This window comes from Podarcis bocagei, assembly GCF_964188305.1.
Source record: "Podarcis bocagei genome assembly, chromosome: 17".
Taxonomy (NCBI): Eukaryota; Metazoa; Chordata; class Lepidosauria; order Squamata; family Lacertidae; genus Podarcis; species Podarcis bocagei.
The window spans coordinates 814011-820068 of NC_138143.1; the positions used below are offsets into that span (position 1 = coordinate 814011).

Genomic DNA, 6058 nt, shown 5'->3' on the forward strand with positions numbered 1-6058 from the left:
TTCCCACACAGCCCGGCTACTCTCAACCGCTCAGCTCTTTCCTCAGGGGTATGAGAGCCCGCCAATGTGAATCTGGCTGGCAGGATTTGAACAGGCCACCCTCCCATCCACCAGCCTTTCTAAAGTGTACAGAATCAATGAACAGGTGGCAAAAGGAAGGAGTTGGTCACCTGCAATAGTGCTAAAGACATTGTTGCCTCATTACACAGCTGAAGAAACCACCGTGAAACAGAGATCTGAGCAGGTCAGAGTCAACTATGTAAATGGTTGTTTCTTTCTGGATCTTTCCTAATAGGTTTTATTGGATTTGCTGGTTTTGTAACTGGATTTGTAATGGCTTTTAGTCAAACACAATAAATGATTCATTGAAAAAGAACTATGGAACCAACCCTAACCCCTCTTACTAGGTGGAACCCCTGTTGAGTTCAGTCGGACTTGCTTCTGAAGAAACATAGCTGAAACTGTGCTGTAAGTTATTCTAGTTTACCTCTCTATCCCTACTCAAAGCCAGTTTGAATTTTTAAATGTATTGCACTGCTTCCAGAAGACACAGATGTCCAGACTTTAACAGGCCTCTAGGCAGACAGAGCTCTACATCTGGAGGGCGGCCACCAAAAAACCCCCCTCATTGTGCCCAGACCTGATTTGGAGCACAGGTGATGTATCTGAACTCAAAGGGGAATGCTTCTTAAAGGCCACGGTGGAGCATTAGGCTGAAGATATGGCACAAACTGTTTATTATTATTTATGCCATTGTGGATAGCCACTGGCTCCTTGAACTGAGCTTGCCAAATAACAAGCTGACGGAGCAGACACTGGATCCCTAACAGCAGCCTCTTTCCCATTTTAGAATAATAATAACAATTATAATTTATTATTTATACCCTGCCCATCTGGCTGGGTTTTCCCAACCACTCTGGGCTGCTCCCAACAGAATATTGAAAACACGATAAAACATCAAACATTAAAAACTTCCCTAAACAGGGCTGCCTTCAGATGTCTTCTAAAAGTCAGCTGGTTGTTTATTTCCTTGACATCTGATGGGAGAGCATTCCACAGGGTGGGCGCCACCACCGAGGAGGCCCTCTGCCTGGTTCCTTGTAGCTTCACTTCTCGCAGTGAGGGAACCATCAGAAGACCCTCAGAGATGGACCTCAAAGTCCAGGGTGGATGAGGGGAGTGGAGACCCTCTTTCGGGTATAATAATAATAGTAGTAATAATAATAACAATAATAATAATTTTTAATTTATACACCACCCTCCCCAGCCAAGACTAACAAGCAATAATGAAAACAAGTTGAATGAATACAACTTAAAAACAAGATTAAAATACAACATTAAAATATTGAAACATAAAAATATTAAAATGTAGCCTCATCACAGGAGGAGAAAGGGAAAAGAAAAAAGAAAGAGGGGGAGGGAATCAAATTGGCTCCAAGCCAAAGGCCAGGCGGAACCACTCTGTCTTACAGGCCCTGCAGAAAGAGATCAGATCCTGCAGGGCCCTGGTCTCATGAGGCAGAGCGTTCCACCAGGCCGGAGCCAGAGTTGAAAAGGCCCTGGCTCTGGCTGAAGCTAATCTAACTTCCTTAGGGCCCGGGACCACTAGGGTGTTGTTATTTATGGACCTTGAGGCTCTCCGTGGGGCATACCGGGAGAGGCGGTCCCGTAGGTACAAGGGTCCTAGGCCGTGAAGGGCTTGAAAGGTCAAAAGCAGTACCTTAAATCTGACCCTGTCCTCCACCGGGAGCCAGTGCAGCTGGAAAAGCACTGGGTGAATATGCTCCCATGGCAGAGACCCTGTGAGGAGCCTCGCTGCAGCATTCTGGGCCAAACTTATTCAGGGACAGCCCTATTGAGGCCATGCTTTCCATGAAGTCCTGAGCGGTTCCTTGTAAGGTTGTGTTGGCATGGATGTTAAAATCCCCTAGGACAACCAAACTAGGTGTCTTCAGGAGAACATCCACCACGACCAAAAGCAGCTCAGGCAGGGAATCCTTGGTGCAGCGGGGAGGTCGGTACACCAAAAGGAATCCTGTACTGCCCCTATTGCCCAACTTCCAGAACATGCACTCAGAGAACTGGGTCTTCCCATTAGGACGCCTGGTGCAAGCTAATGACTGCATCCCCCCCTCCCCCCTGCATCCCACCTCACCACCCACATGACCTGGGTTGCTGTGCATAGGAGAAACCTGGTGGACAAGCAGTAGCAAGAACAGGACCATGCGCCTCGTCCAACCAAGTCTCTGTTACACATGCCAGGTCAAGTCCTCCATCCACGATCATGGATGGCAGTGGTCTTATGAATCATTGACCTAGTATTGCACAGCAGCACTTTACAGTTATGTGGGTCTCCCTTGTTGATTCCAGTATCCTTCCAGTCAAGACCAGAAACCAAGGCAGGGATAGTCTTCAAACAATGACTAAACCTGCCCAACTTTCAGAACATGCACTCAGTAAACTGGGTCTTCCCATTAGGACACCTGGCGCAAGCTAATGTCTTCCTAAAAATCACTGCATTCCCCCACCTCCTCACCCACCTGACCTGGGTTGCTGTGCATAAGAGAAACCTGGTGGACAAGCAGCGACAAAAAGCAGCCCATCTTCCAACCAAGTCTCTATTACACATGCCAGGTCAAGTCCTCCATCCACGATCAAGTAGTGGATGACAGCCTTCTTGTGAATCATTGACCTGGCATTGCACAAGAGCACCTTACGGTCATGTGGGTCTCCCTTGTTGATTCCAGTATCCTTCCGGTCAAGACCAGAAACCGAGGCAGGGATAGTCTTCAAACAATGACTAAACCTGCCTCCATGGAAATGACATGGTCTGGTCTTAGCGTAACTCCTCCGCCTACCCGTGATCACTGAGATGGGATGTCCCCTGTGGAAACTGCCCGAGCCATTCTGTTGGCTGGGGCCCACTCCCAAGCAGCCCTGACCCTCTCCCCTTCAGAACAAAATACAAACTATACAATAAACCAGTAAGACCAGGGGTCAGCAACCCCATGGGTCACAAACAGCCCATAGGGGTTGTTTAACTGGACCACGAGCAGTCTGCTTGGCGAGTCCCATGCACTGCGCTAAACCAGTGAGGTGAGGGGACTCAATTCTGTGGCACCGGAAATCATGTCTGCGTAGACAAAGATGCTGGAAATCGCATGCGCGATCCGGCCCATGGAGGGATCTCTGCTGGAGTGAACCAGCCCAGGTGAGGTAAACCTTGCCGACCCGAGTAAGACAGTAGAAACTAATTTTTTAAAAACCATTTATACTAAAATAAACTAATCCCCAGCCTCAACTAAACATTTATCCCATCCCCAACAGAGTAAAAAAGCAACAACAACAAAACATTTAAAATGCCACAGATTAAAAACTATTTTAAAAGATTTAAAAGCATTTTTGACATTTGCCCCAACCGGAGTTTGTTCCAGTGAGTCTGGACTCACAGCAGGGCAATGTCCCTCCGTCCTCCCAGGAGTCTCTTATGTTGTGCAGGGTGAGTCTGGTCCCTGTCCCGTAGGCCAGGTGGAAAGGGCCTTGCAGGGAACAGGTCTTCCTTCCAACACTCATGGCAGCAGCGGTGTCCCAGTGGGCTGAAGCTCCGAAGTCTCCACACGGTCAGGAAAGGCAACACTACATATAGCACATTTTTAGTTAGGCTAGCCTTGAAGCTCTGAAGTCATGAATGACATCTACATTCAGTAGATCTGCACCTGTCAGACCAAGTCACAGCTTCTTCAGCAAGAGGGCCTGGTGGAAAGCACCACCACAGATACCTGGATATTCTAGTGATGGATCCATGATCACTCCGGGACAAAGAGTCTAAGAGACTAAAATGGGCCATATTCTATCAGAATTGGAGGTCAGGGCCCTTTCAAGTCACAACGCCTGCCAATATAATTACTTTAGTCTTGTCTGGATTTAGTTATGATTGGCCTGTCTTTCTCTAATCCCCAAAATAAAGTTAGGTAAGTTACAAGGTAGTACAGTACTCCTTTTGTGAAGACCAAGACACAATCGGATTCTTTTCAGGATTATCCTGTTGAACCTCTGTGGAACAGGCTCTGTGACAAAGGAAAATGAGTACTAAGGACACTTCTATTACCTTTGTATTGTACATATTGAGGGAAAGAATCCTTTTTTTAAAAAAATGTACAACCCTAGTATGACTCAGCCATTTGAATTTTATATTCAAGGCAAATCAAGGATGCAAGCTTCTTAAAGCAGACACCAAGGTGTATTAAGAGAATTTCTAAGAGCAGGAGCATCTCCACACTGCAGGAAGTCAGCCATGCAGACAGAGATTACACAGTGGTTTGACTGCATGGACCGCCATAAACTGAAGTGCATCACACATCTGAGCTACCAAGATTAGAACTGCAGCCAACAATGTAAGGCTGTTGTCCCTCAAAATATTTTAGAAGAGCTACAGTCCACACAGCTCTCTGCACGTAGGCCAGAACATTCGGCCCTCCAAATGTTGCTGAACTACAATTCCCAGCAGCCCTAGTAAGCATGGCCAATGGCCAGGGAAGATGGGAGTTGTAGTACAGCAACATATGGAGGGTCAAAGGTTCCCCACACATTGCATAGGTCTACTGATATGGCCAACGGGGCATCTGAAAGTTTCTCAGACAATCTAAAGAAATGGGAGCAAGAAACTGAATTGCTCTTATCCAACGAAGCCATATAGATGTGTTACATGGAATACAATTTTTTTTTACTAAGTCTGTCTGTCTGTGCTGTCAATACTGAGCCATAGCCATCTCATAGGTTTCTTAGGTTTTTCTTGGGAGAAGAGCCATAGCTCCATTTCTAGGTTTGTGAAAAACACATGTTGGGGATCTACACTGCAGCTCAAGCTTGCCCCGTGCAGATTCACATGCTGGTAATGGTTTTATACCTGATCATCCATACAAAATTACTGCAACGTTGTAAGTGAACTGAATGTTTGCATAGCAATCAGCAATCCCATGCAAAAAATACCATCCCTTGTTAGCTGTGATCTTCTCATTGACAATTTTTAAATAGAAATATAGACTCCTGAAATAATAGCGATGTAAAAGCTAATAAAATCCAGCAACTGGAGGAACGTGTAGCTACACTCCAAAGAATTAGAGAGCTGGAGCTCTTCTTGGAAGCAACAGAGCACACCGTCTCCACCAAACTACAAGAAAGAAGATTCCACCTAAACATTAGGAAGAAGGGTGTTCATCAATGGTTCCTCTTCATCCTGGAGAAGAGCGACTAGTGGGGTGCCACAGGGTTCTGTCTTGGGCCCGGTCTTATTCAACATCTTTATCAATGACTTGGATGATGGACTCAAGGGCATCCTGATCAAATTTGCAGATGACACCAAACTGGGAGGGGTGGCTAACACCCCAGAGGACAGGATCACACTTCAAAACGACCTTGACAGATTAGAGAACTGGGCCAAAACAAACAAGATGAACTTTAACAGGGAGAAATGTAAAGTATTGCACTTGGGCAAAAAAAATGAGAGGCACAAATACAAGATGGGAGACACCTGGCTTGAGAGCAGTACATGTGAAAAGGATCTAGGAGTCTTGGTTGACCACAAACTTGACATGAGCCAACAGTGTGATGCGGCAGCTAAAAAAGCCAATGCAATTCTGGGCTGCATCAATAGGAGTATAGCATCTAGATCAAGGGAAGTAATAGTGCCACTGTATTCTGCTCTGGTCAGACCTCACCTGGAGTACTGTGTCCAGTTCTGGGCACCACAGTTCAAGAAGGACACTGACAAACTGGAACGTGTCCAGAGGAGGACAACCAAAATGGTCAAAGGCCTGGAAACGATGCCTTATGAGGAACGGCTAAGGGAGCTGGGCATGTTTAGCCTGGAGAAGAGGAGGTTAAGGGGTGATATGATAGCCATGTGCAAATATATAAAAGGATGTCACATAGAGGAGGGAGAAAGGTTGTTTTCTGCTGCTCCAGAGAAGCGGACACGGAGCAATGGCTCCAAACTACAAGAAAGAAGATTCCACCTAAACATTAGGAAGAACTTCTTGACAGTAAGAGCTGTTTGACA

General features: G+C 46.2%; 1 protein-coding gene across 1 annotated transcript in view; it reads left to right on the top strand.

Moving 5' to 3' along the window:
• Positions 1-104: 104 nt before the first annotated feature.
• The window catches only part of PTPN18 (protein tyrosine phosphatase non-receptor type 18), a 107803-nt gene continuing 101849 nt past the window's right edge, over positions 105-6058 (top strand). The window contains exon 1 of the mRNA XM_081177382.1: positions 105-244. The gene's annotated coding sequence lies outside the window, so the exon portion shown is untranslated. The remainder of the gene's footprint in view (positions 245-6058) is intronic.